The 22140-nt window shown below is 34.9% G+C and overlaps 1 long non-coding RNA gene across 1 annotated transcript; it reads right to left on the bottom strand.

The window, feature by feature from the left end:
* Nucleotides 1-489: 489 nt before the first annotated feature.
* Nucleotides 490-21862, bottom strand: LOC104859053. The gene is made up of 3 exons (XR_779278.1): nucleotides 21785-21862; nucleotides 3744-3829; nucleotides 490-905 (listed from the first exon to the last, which is right to left on the bottom strand). It is a non-coding gene; the product is annotated as an uncharacterized LOC104859053 (long non-coding RNA).
* Nucleotides 21863-22140: the final 278 nt, after the last annotated feature.

Raw genomic sequence — 22140 nt, 5'->3', positions numbered from 1 at the left:
ACTGTTTTGGCTTGGAGAAAGAGTCAGGAATTATCAGAATAATTTTGCACTATGATGGAATAATAAAAGAAGAGTATATAAAGTAACACTGCTTTATATACTGAACAACATTGTGAAAGACACCAAGTATTAAAAGTTCTGAAGCAAAATGAAAACTTACAAGACTACTGAAAATAACCAATTCAGTTTTGAGAATAGGCAATAGCAAGATCAAAAAGAATATATTTCAAAAGTAGAATCCTAGATTTATTGGAGGAAGATAGCTATAAGAAAAACAAAGTAAACTTAAGATACTTTACGAGCATATAAATGGTGATATCATTTTGCAGATTTGAGGACAGATGAGATTTTAGTTGAAAATAGTCGATCCTTGATTGCAAGCACTCAGCCTTCTGTTCTGGCTGCAGGTCTAAAGACTGGGTCACCTCCATATTTGTAAGCAGATAAAGAAATACCTTATAGCTGAAGAAATTATAAATAAATTGGCGTGAAGGTAACAGGAAAACAGAGAGCATGGAAGCATCTGAAGGAGGAAGAGTTAAAGGCTGGGGAACATCGATGACAATGCGGTAGTCGTGTCCGGCATCCGAGGTAACCAGGTGGGACCAGAGCCAAGGCAGGGAGGCTCCATTCCATATTCAGAGTGTTCAGAGCAACCCCCAGTTTATTTACGTAGCCACTCTTCCGCTTCACATCCAGGATAACTTAGTCTGGACAGATGGAACGTGGAAGGCGGACTTGAAACATACTGCCTCACGTTACATCGCACAAGTAAGTCCCGGATTTTTTCATCACATTCCTCATCGCTCCGTTCCGTAAGTGCTCTGAGCTTCACTGAAGGGAGTCACGGGGTCAAGTTCTAAAAATACTTGGAAGTTGAGATTTTTAAATAAGCTGTACTATATCTGAATACAAATGAAATTAGCAGTCAGAATTTACAGGGAAAATATGAAATCAGTTAACATGTTCTTTAAATACTTTTATTAATTTAGGAAAGAAAATAATAAACGTGAAAAGATAAAATCAAAGACAGTTTAGGAACAAAAGAAAACGTGTTTCCTTGACTTACAGGGGTTTATTATTTAGTCTATCAAATACATGTTAATTTTCATTCCTCTCTTTGTGATAAGAACATTTTCCAACTTCATCGAAGATCTCTACATTTTCCTAAACATTCTGGGGTTTGGTAGATTAATTAAAAAGCAATGAAATAAAAATAGAACTCACAAGTGTAATTTGTGTTATCTTACTTGTCAATGAAAGCAGGTTAAAATACATAATTTAATCTTGAAATATTTGAAACAAAACTTTCTTTATATTAATATTCCTAGAATGTATTTGGAAATTAAGTTCCTACATTTTAGCAATATGGACTATTTCAGTGATATTATGTATAATCTAGTGCATACATATGTGTCTGTGTATGTGCATGTGTGTGATTCAAAATGATAAAATTCCCTTGGTTAAGGACAAAAAGCGAATCAAACAAACACAACACTAGAAGACGTAATGTAGCCTGCTATACTGTTCATTTGAAAGGATCAAGATGTTTATGGGTGTAGCAACCTTCTTGAGTCATGTATTCTCCTTAGTCTAAGCAGGTTATGTCTTCAGATTTTAGTTTCCTTGTGCATAAAATATGATGACACTTTATTATGTCATAATTTTGGTGTTACATAGGTCAATAAAGGCCACTTGTAAGCATAAAATTTAGCAAGAGTCCTGTTTATAACTGAGTCTTATACAGCATGAATGATGATTTATCTACTGATTATCACTGAAGTATATGTTCATATGAATCTAAAACCACAACATGAACATCTACTAAGCTGCCATCATGACTTTCCTCAAAATAGCCTGCTCTGTACCCCCCAGGCTGTAGTATTATCTTGCTTCTCTTCTTTTAATCAGCCCAAGCTCACTCTGTAGGGCTACTTTCTTCCTTACTCTTCACTTTACTTTTTCAAATAAAGTTAAAAAAAAAAAAACTACAAAACAGATTTTTTTGGGGGGGGCAGTTGAGACAGAGTGTTACGCTGTAGTTGAGTCCGACCTGGAGCTAACTATGTAGCCCAGGCTGGTCTTGAACTCCCAGCAATCCTCCTGCCTCAGCCTCCCGAGTGCTGGGATTACAGGTGTGCGCCACCACGCCTGGCCAAAACAGATTTTCAGTTAGAATATAGCTGTGTCTTACTGTTTCATTTTTTCTATATTCTTCAATACTTAGATTTTTATTTCAAGATTTTTGAGAAAATATGATAAAGATTGTGAACTGATTCGGAATCAAGAAACATCTCTGGCTATATATTTATTATCTAATATCTATGCATTCTATTACTCCTGATAAATTTGCTGTCTTCAATTTAAAAATTGACCAGTATTATTCCAATGCTTTACTTTTTCTTATCTATTGCTTTCATTTTCACCAGTTTTTTGAAATTTCCAGAAATAAAAAAAATAAAGTTTGTGTTTATGATATTTGAAGAAACATTGTTGATTCAAGAGGTTAGCCCTATTTATTTTCCCCTTTGAGCCCTCAGCCAATTTTCTGCAAAACTGATTTTAGTCTATTTCCTGGTATAACGTGACATTGTTGATCATGCAGTTTTTCAATTACACATCCTGAGGCTCTCTGTTCCACTGTTCTCACCTCATTTATCATACGTGTTTAAAATTTTAGAGATAATTATTAATCAAAACACAGTTCTTTTGCTTTCATACAAAGAAGCAAGATGAATCGAGGTGGCTGTTATTTTTCTCAAACAGAAGTATGAGAAAATGAGCAGCTCTTTGTTCCCTACTACTCTAACATAAATACCTCAGCTCTAATTCCTACTATACTGAGTGGCCACAACTGTTCCTCCGTGAAATAAAACATGTCAGCTCTCCAGGTTCCTACTTTGCTACGTTAGAAAGAATCACATTTATGATATGCAAGTTCATGACACCGATTTTCAAACACTATTCTGTATGCTGAAGTACTAATCTAGTAGGTTTCTACTCTCTATTTATTGCATTATAAGATTGCAGTATAACATCAAGATCTAGATGATTTTAGAGAGAGAGAATTTATTTCAATCCTTCCATCCACCAATAGCTAAATTGTTCCCAAATATTCTATACTGCATTGGGGGGACAAGGGAGGATGCAGGGGGAAGGGAAGGAAGGGAAAAAGAAAGAGAGAGCAGAAGAAATAAATGGAAATGAAACTTTTGTTAATACGGAGAGGAAGGAGGGTAGAAGAAAGGTCAGAGGAATGGTAAGAAAGAAGAATCAAGCTGTAGTATGTACAGATACAAATTCCCTATGATAAATGTAATCATTATGTATATCTAAACTGTATCAATAAAACCAATTTTAAAATTATACTGCAATTTGTCAATCAGCCCTCTGTTACAGACTACTTATTATTCTCAAATGTTAGTACAATTCAAAATCTCAGCAAACATCATTTATTCTCCTGCAATAGGGTCAGTATCCGTTGTACTGTACAGGAACTAGGAGCAACAGCCTGGATCTCTCTACATCCTCTGACTCACATAGGTGCCTTCTTTATGTGCTGATACCTCATACATGTTCACTCTTTTCTGTACCTTCAGCCAAGTACAATCTTTTTTCCGCTGGCTAAACCATACTGAACTGTTTCTTTCCTGACCCTCTCTAAAACTTATTTGAAATGCAGAGCCAATTATGAAATCGCCGGTACTTTTAATACATAAATAGCCACATCACGACTGCTTTACCTGACGCTTATTAATCAGTCTTATTCCTCTGTTGGTTCCAGGAGAACTGGCTTTCCTTCAGCTCTTTCCACTTGCTTTGTTACTCCCTAAGAATAATACAGAAGATAAGTCATCAATTTAACACTATTAAAATCAATTAAATTATATCATCATCAATGTATCAGTTGCATTTCAATCAGACAAATAAAACAAATAGGAGTGATACAAATAGACCATCACCGGAATTCAACCTACTGGGAATATGATCCCAAAGAGAGCAGTGGCAAGTTAGAATTTGTGAGAATAATTTAGAATACAGGAGCAAAACTGGAAAGTTAGTCTAGACGTGTTCATGAGATATGTGACCAGCGAAAACGCTCATATGTACACTGGGGCACGAATCTGTACACTGGACCACGACTAAGATTTGGAGACTTGGTACAAGAGTGTAGGACAAGAGGTAAAGGAGCTGCAACTTGGTCTCTTTTTTTAGGTCTATGAAATGTTGATGCAAGCTCAACAGAGTGTGTGAATGGTGACAGCACGTCAGCTTCCTTTTGTAGTGGTAAGACAGCTATTGGAGCCAGTCATGAAGGCACTCTCCTGAAACCCCAACAGTCTGCAGGACTGATGCAGACAGATTATGAGTTCAAGGTCAGCCTGGACACCTTAAAGAAATTCTTAGAATAGAAGAAAAAAAGGGAACGGAGTGCAGTTCAGTGAGAAAGCCTGCATTTTATTCCCCAACACTGGACAAAAGAAAAGACAGCTGTTGCTTCACTGCACCTTGGAAATCTTCCCAAACTTATGGGTTAGGTCAATTTTAGCTCAGAACTATACATGACAGGGAGTTCAGGAGATAAGAGATAAGCTGAGCTAAATCGACACAGTTCAAAGTTTCCATAATCTACTTTTTGTCATCTTGCCACTCATATCCACTTTAGAAAACTATAAGGAACTTCCAAATAACTACAACAGCAAAAGTATGTAATATTATAATTTTTAATCCATCTGCAATAATAAAACTGCCAGAAACATCACTGCAAATACACTAATATTATCCCCCCAAATTATAAAAACCAATCTGGGGCTTTAGCTCAGTAGCGCTGCATTTGCCTTGCAAGCACAAGGCCTTGAGTTCAATCCCTAGTTAAAATAAATAAATAAATAAAACTCCCTACCCATTCTGGTGTAATGTTAATTCCTCTTCAACCTACATCAAAGTCTTTGTTATTTTTAAATTAAAATATAGAGATACTTGGTCCACTTCTACTAACATTTATTTTTGATAGGAGAAGAGTGAGTGGGAAGAAATAATTATTACACTTACTCAAATATTTCACATCAATAAAAGGAGGAAAAATAAATATGGTTTTTGTTTTTGCCACTGTCTTGCCTTTGTGGTGATAGTTGTTATATAGAAATATCTCTACTGTGCACTCCTAACTTTTCCTCAGCTATCACCTTGGCTGGTGTTTCGTTTTGTTTTGTTTTGTTTTGTTGTCTTATGGAGAGAACAAAACTTCATTCATGAAAATTCTGGTTCATTAAAGGCCTGACTAAATTTGGTTTTTGTAGATTTAAAGTGACATTAGTTATAGGATATGGGACTAGTAAGAAATAACACTTCAAGGAATCATCTACCTTCCAAACATAATCTCTCTCACATCATGGTGGAGTGTCAACCTCGCTCCCAAGGTTGTTTCACTAACCCTTATCTTATTCACCCCCAATACTAGGAAACCTTCCTTCTTTGTTGATTCTTTAGTATGAGAAGCTGGAGTGTCCAGGTGACACCCTCAAATTCTCATTTGTTGGAACCATTGTGTCCCCTTTGGTGAAAATGTTCTCCCATAAAAATTAATATCTACATGTCCCAAAGCCTAGAGTTCTAGGAACTTGAAGAAGGAAAAGAGAAATTTCACTAATGAATCACCAGGGTATTAACAACCTTAATGTACAGACCAATGAATCTCGGAGAGAAGAGAGACTCCTTTTGTAGTGACGAGGGATGTAGAGTGTATGCTACACACTGAAGTGTATCACTTCCAGTCTGGGAGGTATTTGCTACCCTACTGGCAATATAATTGAATCACCAAGCAGCTAATCCATCATGCTGTCAGGCTTGTTGCTTCGGTTTTGTGGTGTCAATGAAAAGAATAGTGAAGTAAATAAACATGAGCCCATGGTCTAACTTTGTTATAAAAATAAGTTCTTTCTTCAGAAGGAATGCTGTGCTGAGTATTCACAATGATATCAAGATGTTTAATAAGTTCAAGATTTTTAAATTTTAAGTTCATCATCTATAAATTTAAAAAGATTTGACCAAAGCATTTGGTCACATTTTTTTGTTTTTTAGATAGAAAAGTCATCACACAGAGTAAGTATCTCTTCCAGAGAGAACAAAGCACTACCTATCCATATCGGAAATTATTCACTGTAGTGATCATACTTGCGGGAAAATGATTAATATCCCCAGAAAATGGAACAATATTATAATTTAGCTTTGAATTCTGCCATGATAGTTGGTCATCTGGCTATAATTAAGATAGATAAAGCTTTGTGTCAAAGCCCATGTTAGTGAACCCAGTATAATATCTATCCCTGCCGTATCATTAAGTCCATATTCCTACTGGACTCGAACAGGAGTGTCTTGGAGAAAGTCTGATTTATCTCCATAGAATTGATCATTATTTCACACAGTTACTGAGTTTGTCCTCTGTTAAGATGATCTTTTTTCAGATATGGAATCCAAATATCTTCATATTGTATGCTCATTCAGAGAGGAAGTGTAGCTATGCAGTTATTCCCTGGAATGCTTTACCATCAATTGTCTATTATTGTTCCATGTCCCGATCATCTAACCAAATAATTTGCCACTTGTCCCAAATCAGTTTAAATAATTACATCTGGTCCTTTTTCCTCCTTGGTAAAATGAATATCCAGGTGCTCTGCTCAAAATTCTGGTCAGATGAATGATTTTCTTTCATTTTCCTTAGGGGATTTTCCAGTATTAAGTTATAATTCTGTAGTTCTCCATTTCCAAGTAATGCCAAAATGTTATGTAAAATCATTTCTAAATGTGCTAGAATAGTTTCTCAGCCTAATGGGCATAGGAAGTCATATTGATGATTACAAAAGATGAGCCTGTGCAGTAGGCTAAGGAGCAACAACACCTGACATGTGTGAATACACCTTATTTCAGCCTTCAGAACTAGGTGGATATTATGCTTTCACTTATTATTAAAGTAGCACTGTCCTCATATATGTTATTGGTTATGATTAGCCACACAGCAAGCTGTTTGTAACAATGCTAGTGTGATAAATTTGCTTCCTGTGGTCAAGCATTCGTGTCAAAGCTTCTTAAAATTAGAATAGCTATTTTTAGAGGGTGATATAATTTTTTAAGAAATTCTGCCATAAAGTCTTGAGGATTGTACTACAATTTCTATAGAGGTTTGCATAATGCCTACTCTATATAGCATCGCTGATTGGCACAGACCCATCCAGTGAAAGTGGATCTGTTAAGTCACACTGCACATGAGTCAGAACAATTTGCAAGCAACCTAGACCTCTGAAGTTGAGTGTATTTGTTTGGGCCACTCTTGATACTTACAGTTCCTCAGTTTCCATGGGGTAAGAGATAAGTTAGCAAGCTCAAATGATATATTTGTCACAGATGCAAAAATCTTACGAAGTATAAATGTAAATATAAGTAAATATTATGTCTGATTCTGAACTCTGAAGGGAAAGATCCAGCAACTCATCTTTACCTTGCAAATGAAATTTCAAGTAGTCATAAACCACTAAATCACCAGAAAGCAAGATTAAACTAGACTGACAAGAATAAATGAACTCATGTGGCTGACAAATAAAAAGAGTGCTGCTGGTTGAAATAAGAGCAATAATCTTGACTCAGAACATGTAGAGATTTACAAGTCAGGATAAATAACCAACTCTCATTATCTAAGTTTAGTGGGAAGACAATTATTTTTGCATGAGAATAGCTTAATATTAACTCATTTTTAACTGTCCACTCTTCTATGAGTAGAACAAACCCTGTAATGCCTACCAAGTATGCAGACAGAAACACTGATCAGAAAACCACAGTAGTAGTTGATATAAAGGTGACAGTGACTCTGAGGGGACTTCATTCTTAGATGTGGGAAGAAGTGGCAATATGATATTCTGGAAGTAGAAAAATAGGGCTCACTGATAAACTAAATTTACAGATATTACAGAAAAAAAACCCAAAAAATTGAGAAACTTCACTAGCTTTGATCGTGAACAGCCATGTGAAATGATTTACTGAGATGAATAACAGTTTTGACAAGGAGTTAGAGGGGTGGAAAATCATGATTTGTTCTGACGGTGTTACATATGAGATTACTACCTATCACACACATGGAAGTATTGATTAGTTTGAACCATATGAAATACTCTTTTATAAGACAAAAGCAGCAACATCAATGTCATGATAATTTTGTGTAGTTATATACAGTATATGAGTCTGGAGTTCAAAGAAAGGCTCAGATTTACAAAGAAATTTTGGCACTATTGGCACATTGATGTTATTTAAATCCATGATGAGCTCACATATGAGCTCATATATGACTAATATGTAAGTAAAAAAATTAGCTCAGAAGTGAGCTAAGAACACAATACACAACGGCCTATTTAAACAAACTGGATAGACACCACTTTGAGCATCATGAACACGGGAAACAGCCTTGTTAACATTGGTAAATACCAGACTAGAAACTTGCCTGCATTGGTTTGAGTAATTTCTAACTTTTCTTGAATATCTGTAATTCTCTCCAAATATTCAATATCTGGGGAGGAAAATTCGATTCATCAAACTAATCTCACATGTGTATGTCTTCTATGTACAGTCATAGATGTGTTTACTATCAGCAACCTAATATAGTCCTGTCTGGATAGATTTCAGTAACATTTAGACCCTAACACAGAGCCCAGAATAATGTGGGAGAGTGTATTTTCTCCCCCCAAATATTTTAGGTGTAATTCAATTTCTATACATTGCTTTCAGCTGCATTCTGCTTATGTAGGAGAAGACTTTCCAAATATTTGATTATTTCCAACATGTATTATAACCCACAGGACATTATCATAAGTTTATCATGTCTTGCATTGTATGAGGCTTCATTAGTAAATCTTGAAAACCCACATGAGTGTATATAAAGTCATGGAATTCTTTATCAGGGTATATAAGAGAGCGTGGACACCAGATGAGCTCTCTCTTGCTGTAAAGGTAATAATTTAGTCAGATGCTTGAGATAGCACATAAAAGGCATAGTTGTTTATGTGCATGTAGTTGGTAATATTTGGATAGATAATAATAAGCATTAAACAAATGTGCATTAAATCTTCAAAGCCTAGGATGGGAGCATCTGATTGCTATAGCTCTAGTGCTCCTGTGGACTGAGACAACAGGCATATTTATTTTTCTTTTATCCTTTTGATTCCTAGTAAGTTCCCCCTAATGATATATAGTCAAAAAGAGTAATGATCATTGCTGTAGAGTGGGCTCAATATTTAAAAGTCATCTAATTTTAAAAGACAGAAATGTAAGCTCTACTTTTCTGGAGAGATATCTCAATATGAAAAACAAAAGCAAAAAAGCTAAAGTTTGCAAGTTAAGCAATTGGTCATATCACAGGGTTAGGCAAAGCCAAAGTTATATAATTCTACATATGGGAAAAATATAGGGAACTTCATATTGTGCCGAGAAGTTTTGTTGCAGAGGGATGGAGGGAGTGTTAAATATCTAAACTGTGTTAGGTGATCCCTCTGGTTGCTTTGGAGACAAGTGGAACACAGGCACTAAAACTAACACAGTGGTGACCAAAAGGAACGGTAGAAGAATAGCATATGCTACGATTTTCATTTTCAGTAATAAGGATTTTCACTCCCAAGCTTTTACACAGAGCTACATTTCCAGCCCTTTCTTTTCCTTTTTCCTCTCTCTTTTTCTTTTTCTTTCTTTCCTTTCTTTCTTTCTTTCTTTCTTTCCTTCTTTCTTTCTTTCTTTCTTTCTTTCTTTCTTTCTTTCTTTCTTTCTTTCTTTCTTTCTTTCTTTCTTTCTTTTTCTTTCTTTTTCTTTCTTTCTTTCTTTCTTTCTTTCTTTCTTTCTTTCTTTCTTTCTTTCTTTCTTTCTTTCTTTCTTTCTTTCTTTCTTTCTTTCTTTCTTTCTTCCTTCCTTCCTTCCTTCCTTCCTTCCTTCCTTCCTTCATATCTGTCTGTCTTCTCTCTCTCTTTTATTATTATTATTCTTCTCAGGTTCTCACTGACTTGCTAAGTTGCCCACATTGGGCTTGAACTCAAGATCCTCCTGCCTCAATTTTCCAGAGTTCTGGAGTCACAGGCATGTACCACTTTACTTAGCCTCTATAATTATTTTTAGCTATAGCTTTAGGCTGGTGTTTTGGCCTAGAGCCTTTATGAACTAATTTGAGGACACTTTGGGAGGGCTTTACTTCTCAGATATAAAGTAATGTGCACTCACCCTAATTATCTGTGTGGCTCCTGCTTCTGAGATGACCTTCCTGATCCTCACCTCGTGGTACTCAACTCACAGTGTGTACCAGTATTGATTTGTGTGCCCAGCGGAATATGACATATTGGCAGTATGTTAGATCTGAGATTGGATTATGTAAGATGTTGTGGTTTCCATCCCGATCTATTGCTTTCTTTTGAAAGAGTCCTTGCAGGGGGCACAGATTTACAGTAGGGCCCATGTAATAATCAACTGAGTCCTTCTGTCTCTGAGCATGTGGTCGAGATCTCTTGCAGGAACACCCTCCAGCCCGAATCACACTTGCCATGACTGCCTTCTGGTGGACTGCTTAATTAAGCCTATGAGACACTGCGTAAGGATCAGCTATCTAAAACACTACTGGTTTCTTCCTCTTAAAATCTATGTGATGTCATGAATGCTCAGTGTTTTAAGCTGCTAACTGTGTGGGCAATTTTACACAGTAATATAAAATTAACCAAAGCTGTTTGGTAGTTATTTTAAGAGATTTTCACTGCCATAATGATAGACACTGTGTGGTTAGCCATAATACTGCTCAAAATTTTTGTCTATCATCTTAGAGAAATTGATGACAGTTTTAGCATAAACATATATCTTTTACTACATAATTAAAGTTCTAATATCTTAACACATTAACCAAACAAAGTGGGATGCATCGCATCTTTCAGCAGGTGTTTTGGAAACACCTTAAAGGAACATTCCTGTGTTCTTTGAGGGGAAATAGAATTTCTCAAAGACAATAATAGATAAATCACCTGAAAAAACAAAATTAATTGTAAAATGCCAGTCCCCATTGCTTATTAAAATACTATTACATGTATTTTAATAGCACAAGAAACCACTTGGAAAAATATAAATACATCTCAGGCTTCCTCCAGGTCAACTAAGCAAAGTAGCCCCCAGTACCTTGTTGAATTATGACAAATAGCTACATCAGTTTACAGGTGTGTGTGTGTGTCTGCATGTGAAAATATGCATGTAGATTTTGTATTTTTGATATAAAAGCTGAGACTCAAAATATTTTTAGAAGAGAATTTGTTTCTCTCACATTTTACTACATTTAAAAAAAATCAGACTAGGAAAAATATTTCTAGGGAGATGAAAATATAAAAATATTTCACAAGTTGAAAACAAGCTGTAAGAAAAAATGTGTCCATAGCAAGAACCTGGCATCCTGTCACTGATACCATATCAGATCATATCACAATTGATTTGTACACTGGAAATAATAGAGAGAAATGAAACATTTTGAGTAATGTTTGATTGAAAAGTAGAAAAAAGAGCACAGTAGAACCCAAGTGTTTCCTCTTCCAATCTAAATCTTTGGCTAGATTTAGGGAATCGATGCATGCTTGAAAATGAAGATGGTGAAATTAAAAAGGATCTGCTGTCTTCTTGGGCTTCTGTTTTCTGTAAAGCCCAATGCAGGGGAAATTTAGATGCAAAGTGGTTATTAGAAAAATATAATTGTAGCAGTGACTAACACATACCACTTTGAAAAGGCACCTTGAATTCTTGTTAGCAGAAATCTCTATGTAGCTACTGTAATTCAAAGTATTCCCTTTATGCTCCCAAATCACAAGAAAATTTCAGTTTCTATTTACTTGTTTGTCAGGACTTGACAGGTAAACTTATGTCATCTATTTTTTAACCATAACACCTGCATCTAGATTCTTACATTATGTTTGTTATGCTAAATATGCTTCAGCTTTTCAAGTTTTTTCATATACATTCAAGGTATGTGTTCTATGGTAAATAGCAGGGAGGACAGGTGCCCCAAATCAGCTCAGATTTCTCAAGCTTAAAACAAAATACTGCTATGATTATTTTGCATTTTATAAACCCCAACAAATACCATCATTCAAGGTAATTAAATCTGGAAATCTGTTTTTAAGTGTTTCTCTTCTTTCCTTTGCTTTTAGCTCTGATGGACACATTTTCTGCTCCAATTTCCATCACTGCTGGTCCTTTTAGTTCCATGAATGAGACTGTTTTCAACCTAACGACAGCTTTTTAAAGGAGCTTTGCTTAGGGCAGGGTGTAACTCTGATGGAGAGTACCTGTCCTGCAAGTTCAATCTCCCGGCAGAGTTTGGGAGTTTGACCAGGAGGTTTTCTTGTTGTGACTCTTGTTTGGGTGATTTATAGTTGTTCAAATGCTGGGACCATATTGGAAAAACTTAATGATGCATCATCACATTTAAATTTATGATTTCTTTTAAGTTTTATATGAATATTTAAATGTTTAATTTTTCATCTAGTGAAGCCCTTGCCAATAACTTCCCGAGGAAGATTAATGTGTAATTTTCCACTTACTGGGTCTCTATGTCCCATAACCTGAGAAATCTGAAAAAAGGTTCTTATGGAACAAGAACTGAATCTAATTTTCTTTCTTTCTCTACTCTAGTACCATATGTACCATATTAATGTAGTGATGTAGCTTACAAATTCTCTTTCTCTCTCATGTCTTAAATATATTACACATGAACATATACATGTTTGATATATTAAATACATTACTGATGTATATTAAATACACACACACACACATACACACACACTCTTGTTAGACAAACTACCTTTAATAAAATTACAATAAAAATTTAGGCATTTTCTCCTTGTCACTCTTCCTTCATTTTTTGCTTAACATTTTCAGTGCTTTCTGTAATATCATCCTCAGATAGTTTATGTCAATACATAAGTACATTTGACACAAACACTTCTGAATCCAGTTTTAGTTTCTGGCCACATTTAAACTTTCTGTTTATATCCTATAAAAGATTCGAAAATTGAACAAAATTCTTTATTTCTCAGAAAATATTTGAAAACAACAGCAAAAGATGATTTGGCCAAAATTTGGCTTTTTTTTTCTTCAGTTGGCTTTTTCTCTCTCTAAAGGAGGTGAGATAAATGCCAAAAATTAAAATACTGCGTTTGCAGAAGTATCTTTCAGAGGAATGGCAACGAAGAGAATCAAAGCAAACAAGGCAAAAAGATGGGGAATATAACACTGTTATTCTGTTTTCTTCAGTAGATACAACTATGCACACTAAGTATCTCTAAATAATATCATCAAATTTTTTTCTTATTTGTAACAAGAATGCTAATTTATTTGTCATCTAAAGACAAAAAATATTTTTAAGAGCTTTAAACACTGGTAGATCTCCAAAAATCAAAACGACATGAAGTGAAAAGATAAATTTAATAGTGAGCATGTTTGTAAGTGGAGAACAAGAAGGACAATTATCTTCAAGGATCAGAAAAGAAACGAATCTTCTTACTTTGCTTTTTGTTCCCTGGATAACTGAAAAGAGACACACTAAGAAAGCAGGTGTTGTATTAGACAAAGAAGAGGAAAAAACTTGGAAAGGTGAGACATTCACTGATTCCTGCCATACATGAAAACCTGGATGAACTGGGATGGTGGCCAAATGGAATGGAACAAGGCAACAGAAAGGAATCATGCTGCGCTTCACTGAGAATATTAGCGGCTTGATAATTGTGCCTGAAATGCCTTTCTTTGTTTCTGTCTAATTGCCATTAAATTTGTCACTTCACACCGAAGTTAAGTCCAAAACTCAAGGAACATTTTGAAGCATGTCAGTTCATTTTAGGACTTATTTGTTCTGTTTAAAATCAAGGCAATTTTCCACATTAAAAGTCATCAATCAAAAGGAAATGATTTTAAATGACCTGAAAAATTATACAGTGAGTACTAAGAGATCAGTACTGCTGACTATTTTTCTAATATCCATTTATTTATGCTTGAATTTGGGGAAATATATATTTTTTCATTTTAAAGATGAAATTTTAAATAATAGATAGATTATAAATAACAATTTTAAGGTTATAGCCAGCACATAGCCACTGAACTCCAAATGTCTGATTTTCAGTGATGTGTTCCCTCATTCAACATTACTGAACAAGTAACTTGTTGACTTGTAGAAGTTTTTAAGAATCACACACTGAGTCATGACATCATAATGCACCTTTAAGAATTGGAACAGACAGAAAATGTTTTGTTGGTGGTATTGCTAACAAATAATAATCTGTACTCAAGAAGTACACATCGTTATATGTGTCCTGGAAATTATAGCTCTGGAAAGAAAAGAGAGAAAGCAGGTAAGAGGACAACAAAATAAAACTGGTATTTGCAGTGCCCTGTTTCCTTAAGACCTATAGCTTTAGGAAAAGAAATGAGTTTTGATGTTTGCTTCACTTCAGGAGAACACATTTCCTTTGCTAAACAATGATGTAGCCAAGAAAGTCTATATTCCTTCAACTCTGCAGATTTTCTCTGAAAACACTGGCACATGGAACAAAGTACAAGATAAACCAACCCTCAAGTGTCCGCTGCTTATGGCAATCTGAGACCTGTGGGTTTCCAATCTAAACTAAGTGCTTGCCAAGTGGTTTTTGGCCAAAAGAGGAATTGCTTCATGCAATTGATTTACTACATCAACTATTTTCCAACATGGATCTCCTAGTTAAGGACAGATTGTCAGCTTCAAGGTAGGGTTATTTTTCTTAATTAGAACCCACAGAAATCATATTGCTGTCCTACCATTGCATAGGATTCAAGATGTAACACTTCTCCCAACACTGTGATCCAGTTTGGAATGGAGAAATCACTTGCATTAAAATAGGAAGCTACCAATAATCAACATTTACATAGCTCCAAATACACTCTTGGTTTTACTGCCGTACTTTGACATTTTGCATTCCCAAACTTGAGAATAATTTTATATATATTTGTGTATTTCTTCTTTTCCTTCTTCTATCTCTGCCCTTTCCTTTTAACTGAAATTCAACTCTCCACTATTCCATGATTGAGGCTGGGAAAAATCAAAGTTCACTCTGACACCTAGAGCAAGAAGTGATTCCAATATGTTTTGGATAGGAATATCTACATGATGAATATTTTCTTAATGTGACTTTATATTAGAATTGAACTAAGTGATCTTTCTTTAAGAATAACATTTGAGATAACAAAGAAGGCAAATTTTAAAGCTTTGGAACTGCTATATAAAATAAAAATCCACAGCTTCTCCCTTTTTTTGGACCAGTAAATTATTATCATTAAAGGTAATACTTACAACTATCTTCAAAAGGTTTGACATATGAAACAATTTAGGAGAACATTAAAGATGGTATCTCATACTTGTTAACCAGAAAATAAGTATTCTTGTCCCTTTTCAAGTCAGAGAATATTTTGCTTAATTTTTCTAACATGGATCTGAGAACAAAAGACAGAACTTTCAGAGACTATTGCCTCCTTTATCCATATTGCATTTTCTCCTCTAATCAGTGGGATAAATAAGTAAAATGCTTTCCAGTAATCCACTCAGGAACTATTGGCACAGGAAATTTAGTCAGAGATTTGAAAATTCTCACATCAAAGCAGGTTGGGTCCATATTTTCGGGGACCCAGGTCTCTGTATTTTACTGATGAACATTATAAATGCTTTCATACAAAATATACATACATTTTTGTGTGCCTTGTGTACGTCTTGTTCTAAGAACTGTGAAAATCTAATGGAATTTATGCATGTCTCTCTAAATGAAAATATATTCATGATTTTATAAAAGCTTCAAACCAAACATCATGAGACATGCCTGCAATACCAGAACTCTGGGAAGGTGAGGCACAAAGTTAAATAACTTAGAAACTTTGTGAGATGCTGTCTCAAAATAAAATCAATCAATATTTTAAAAAAGGCTAGAGATGTAGATCAGTGTTTTGATAAATTGGAATAAATAATAATAATAATAATAATAATAATAATAATAATAATAATAATAAAGTTACTGACAAGATCCTACTTCAAATATGAAGGATTTATTTCTTCTGCAGTTAGTATCTAAAAGAGGCATAACTCTCTGCACTTTTTGGAAATGTCGTAGCAATCAGAGTGGTTTCATCAGGTCACATGTCTTACCGAGGGCCTCCCCATGTCAATAACTGGGTGACTGGAGGAGCATGTCAGCTTCTCTAAACTCAAGGTAACTTTCAAGGGCCACCTCAGCTACAGAGTTCCTTGACAGATCTTCTAGATAGATAAAAAGAAAACCTATACTGAAGAACAAGAGAAAGAATTATGTCTTGGAGGCACATGTTCTAGTTCTGTTGTACTCGAGCTGGGAAACTCAGACAAATGTTAAATGTAATATTCATGACCTAAATAAGATACATCATAGTAAAGAACAGAATTTGCCCTAAAATTATGTTTATAATGTAATACTAAGTCTGAGAATACCAGTATCTGATGACAAACTTTAAACATTTTATTTGTTTGGTTTAGGAATAGGCAGAGGTATTGTATAATTTTTCACCCAACTAGATCACCCTGAAATGTGAATGCGTCACCACTCTTTTTTTTTTTTTCTCATTGAGTTTATTGGTACATTTTAGGTATATAATAGAGTTAAAGTCATTACTGGGATCTTGCACCTTTACATGACAGGTCTTGGTTCTCCTTTTTTCCCCTTGTCCCTGCCCTCCTTTCACCCCCTCTTCCCCTCCCCATTTAGAAACACTTAATTTCCATTTTTCATTTTCTCATATTTTTTCTTTTCCCTTATTACCTTTCCCCTACCCTTTTCACTTTCCCTACATCTTTAGACTTTTTCTTCCTATTTCACATTGTCAATTATCTCATTACCACTCTTGATCTAGAAAATACAGTAAGAATGAACCAGAACTGTACCTGGCAAGACAGAATATGTCATCTGCTGTATTTATAGTGCTCCCAAGTTAAAATTTATGTGCAATTGAATATTTTATCCCACAGGTCCTAACAAAGAAATATTGGTTCTCCCCAATTTCAGAGAATGGTCATATTTGGATTCAATCTCAGAAACACCTAGATTTCAGATTATTCCTTGTCAGGATATTAGTAAAGAATCAGCTAGGAGGTACATCTATACTTTATTAAATAACTGTCCTGACTTAATGGCACACAGGTATGGTTGTGTTTCTCTTGTGTAATTTTTATTTTAAGAAGTATGGCCTTTCTCAGGTCTTCTCACATATTCCTCAGCAGATAATAACTGTTTAGATTTTGGTGAAATATATACTCTCAGTCAGTATGTTATTGGGAGGCCTGAGAGTCTGCATTTTCAGCAAGTCTCTAGCAATAGTAATATTGTCGGTCCAGTGTATACACATTCAGAAGAAAGGCCCCATATCACACATGAGACATTCATTTATTGTTTGGGAGCTACTTACAGCCAATGAACTCAAGCAGTTCTAGCTGCATTGGCATAGTTGTTTTATGAAAATAAAGTGGATTGATTTTGCAGATAAATGGAAACTTTTGCAGCTCTTGTTTTTTCCTTTATTTTATTTTTAAATTTTTTTTTCTTTTTATGGAGTTTATTGGTACATTTTAGGTAGTCACGTCCTTTATTTTAAAAGAGGTTAGATATGAGATAATGTGAAAACTATAAGCAAATTAGTTAGAATGTTCTACTTTTATGTTCTGACTCCCCTATCTGTAAAAATCATTCTGTTAATCTACTCTATAAAATGATAATGTAGAAAATAAAACAGATCAGTTTGATTTAACAAACTTGAGAGTAAATATAAAAGCAAGAACAAATATTCTAAGACCGGGTATCATTCCGTACTGGAAGACAGCTTGAAAAGCCCCTCTTGCACTCTGCTGAGCTGCTTTGACCAGCAGCAAGCTGGGTCATGGAACACGGAAATGGCCTAATTGGTGCCAGTTAGCATTTGCATTGCTTGGACATAATCTGGCAGTTTTCAGGGTAAGATTGCCTGAAGGCTGGCAGCTGTGATTGGTGGGGGTTCAGTGGCTTAACTAAAAGAGTATATTTGTAGAGTAGGTTACAACAAACTAGGCTGTAGTTCACTACAAAGAGGACACTTTTGAGTCAAATTCAGTGTTCAGACACAGGAGACATTAGACCAGTTGGCCTCTCTTTGCTGCTTTGATGTTCTAAATCAGTTCAAAATACTTACTTTCTGCAGTATTTTTGATTTTTGAGAAGACCTTGAAGGTACATGGTGCCAAAAATGTGATCAAGGTGAATGAAGATACTCTGTAATATTTTGATGTGACAGAAACTGCCTACCCATGAATTTTCGAGTTATTTCTATAAATAATTTAAAAAAGGATATAACCAATGCAAAGATTTCTAATAGAAACAACAGTGAGAATGTTATATGAATAGACAAATAAAATTATTTGCATAATGTTTAACACATACTCGCCATTTTCCTTTAGAAACACAACACATTTCACCAAATCTCTGTGCATTTTACATTTCACCACATATATTCACTAGCTGATGAGTTGTGTTATATTCATGGTCAGATTGAAGGGTGCAGAAAGGTGACAACTTCACACAAATTGATTAGTAACATCTGGGGCTCATGGAGTGCCAAGGAAACACATGTCTGAGGAGTGTGGATGGGAATCAGAATGGCTTCCTGTCACCTGCTTCACACAAACTATTAATTAGAAAGTGCTGGCACTGCCAAGTTCAGGCTATCTCACCACAATGAGGTCCTAGAACAGAGGTTTTATACAATGAAAAGTCATGAATAAAGTACTCAACACCACTGGACTTGACTGTGAATAGGGAATTTTATTTAAGATCACAATTACAAAAACTAAAGCCCTCATTTTCCTTGTTTTTCTTCCTTCCTCCCTTGTACCTTTCATCCTTCACACAACAATTATGCTTAACATCTTCTGATGATGCATTGAATACTAGAGAGACTTTTTCAAGATTCTCAGCTATGACGGAAATTGTGTGGATTCTAAGTTATGTTACTAATTTAGAGAATGAGGAAACATCAAAAAAAGAAAGACTGGGCTGGGGATTTAGCTCAGTGGTTCTGCCTCCTGCCTTGCAAGTGCAAGTTCCTGAGTTCAATCTCTGGTACCAAAAAAAGAAAAGGAAAGAAAGAAAGAAAGAAAGAAAGAAAGAAAGAAAGAAAGAAAGAAGAAAGAAAGAACTAAAATTGGAGGAAAGATGTTTTAATGGAAACAATACTAAGATCATACAGTTGTAAGAAAATCCTATATACGTGGAGATATTTTAAATTTAAAAAATTATCATTATCATTTTTTAGCAATTCCCATGATTCATTAACTAATATTTTTATATTTTCCTACTTTAATCATATTGACAACCAGACATCAAGAAGCTGTATTCACAAACCTAAAAGAGTAATGCTGTTTAAAACTATCTCTTGAATTAACCCCACCAACAATTATACTCCATTTGGACCCATCTAATTCTGTATTCCTTCCTCTCTCTTTATTGCATCAATTTTTCAGCCAGTTAATGAGGTGAAACATAAACCACATATATTACATCAGTGCTCTAATCAATGAAATAACTTTTCATCACACATAGAGTGAAATTTTCACATCTTACTGGCTTGCTCATCTCACACTTACTGGCCTCTTTGCAAGTCATTGTGCCCCAGAGTAGCATGATCACCTCATCCTGGCTTCCTCCCACTCCTGTGGCACATCATGCTCTCTGCATGATCTCTGCTCTCAGTGGTTTTCATAGCTGAAGTTCTTGAGCCCAGACTCTCCCACATCATTCTGAATGCTGGCTTATTTTCTTCCTCTAAATCCCACCTCTAGCCTCATATCATCAGAGATGCCTTTCTTAAGGATGCTGTGAAATGTGTATCTCATTCAGAACTCTATTTCCCTCAATTAAGCTCTGGTAAATATTTTTTGGTCTGATTCTCTCAGTGAAGAACATGTTCTATGTGAATGGCAAAATTTCATCATTTTTCATTCGCCATTTTATCCTCAGGGTTGGTACATAATGTGCAAAATTATTTCAGACAAATAATTAAAGTCTATTTTACATTTATTTTAGAATTAGGAAGAGTGGAGAGCAGTCTCTGAGTAAAAGATAAACATATTCTTGCATAGATACACTCATATTGGTATACATAACTATAGTATCCAAAATTTCATAAACCACAGATATAATAAACATATTTTTACAGGTAGTATAGTGAGAAATTAATAATGTACAGCTATACACTTGTATTTTATATACCTTCTATAAAAAAGCAAAATTTAATTTTCTTGTTATAATTATATAGGGAGAGAAAATGAAAATAATTATTATGTAAAATTTAATTTCATTTTATAGACACAATTGCTTCTTTCAATTTTGTGTGTTTATTTAAGTTGTAAACCACTTAGTATTAATTTTGTAGAGTGTCCCTTGCATAGATGTACTCATCTAAACACTAAAATATTTATTTTAGTAGACTGATATTTTCCAGTTATTCTGAGTGTCTAGCGATAATATTACCTACAGGGTTATTTAACTTCAAGTTTTATGACGGGGAATGTTATGGCTTGTGTTTAGATATTCTCCAAAGTCGCATGCAAATGAGGTGGAGCTATTTTGGAGGTTGCTGAATGTATGACAAGTGTATGATGATTAAGGGCATGTGATTACTAAATCAGTACATGTGAGTGATTGGTTGGGTGCCACCCTAATTCCAAGAATAAGATTAAAAGGGTTGGAAGACACTGTTAAACTCACTTGTTGCTTTGTTACCTTCTGGCTCCATAATTTTTTTCTCTTCTGCCAAGCCATCCTGCCTTGGAGCCAGCTGATGGTGGACTGAAATCTCTACCAATTGTGAGCTAAATAAACCTTTCCCCTTAAATTTGGGTGTTGGATATTTTGTCTCAGCAATGAGAGAAAAGTAACTACAGGGAACTAATTAATAGTAGTAATGAAACCCTCCTTATGAAGTATTATGCCCAAAGAATATATTTTATAAATTTTTGCTACTCTTTTCAAGGCATTACAGTTGACCTTTAACACTGTTGGTATGAAAATCATCTTTTCCCTGATTCTCTGGCTCATACTTCTTTGGTCTAATAATATCTACTTACAAGGAGATGACCTATTCTATTTCTGGAATCCAATGAGTCTTTAATATTTTGGTATCTTAAGAACACTGTGGAAAGTAATGCTTTATAATTTGGCATTTTCAGTTTACTAACCTAAACATAACAATCTCTGTGGATGTCTCTCAACCAACTATTTAAAAGACAGGCAGATTTAAATATCTATTAGAAAATTATCTTTAAATATTTTTGTAATTCAATTTTTCTAAGGTATATGAAATCTCAATATGAAAGATTATATGACATTATACTTTAGAAATACTCAGCTTTCTGAAAAACCAAGTTCATATCTTATTTACATTGGGAAACTTTCTTCTCCTATTCGCCACCCCTCACAAAATTGATTATTACATCCTGAATTACATTTTTGTTCAGTTTTATATTACTGTGTCAAAAATAGCCCAAGCTTAAGAACTTGACCAAACAAATATTTAAAATTTCACAGTTTGTTTGCATAAGAAATGCAGAAGTAGCTTATCCTGGCAATCCTAGCTCAGCTTGTTTTATAATTTTCAGTCAAAGTGTCTTGGACTACAGTCACCTGAGGGCTTGGCTGGAGCTTAGATTTTCACTTACCCAGTCACTGACAAGACTCCTGCTCCTCTTCAGGGGACTTCTCCATTGTTGCTTTTGGCTCATGACTTGTGGTATTTTCCAGAGTGAGATGCAATGGAGAGAGCAAGGAAATAGTCACAGAGCCTTTTATGACTCGTTTCGGAAGTAAGACACTGTCACTTTCATCATGTTCTGCCTGTTAGGTGTGAGTCTCTTAAGTCCAGCTCCTAATCAAGGAAAGGGTAATAACCCATCTTCTTCTTGAAGGAGTGCATATCTGAGCTTTTGTGGACGTACTTTAAGAAACTTATCTTACTTACAAAGAAGCCAAAATTAAGAAAATAAAATGCTCTTATTTAGATTCCTCTCCCAAGAAC

Source organism: Fukomys damarensis, unplaced genomic scaffold (genome assembly GCF_012274545.1).
Source record: "Fukomys damarensis isolate Sample0158 unplaced genomic scaffold, DMR_v1.0_HiC HiC_scaffold_5, whole genome shotgun sequence".
NCBI lineage: Eukaryota > Metazoa > Chordata > Mammalia > Rodentia > Bathyergidae > Fukomys > Fukomys damarensis.
The sequence above is the reverse complement of the archived record's forward strand: the minus strand, read 5'-3'. Positions and strand labels throughout refer to the sequence as shown.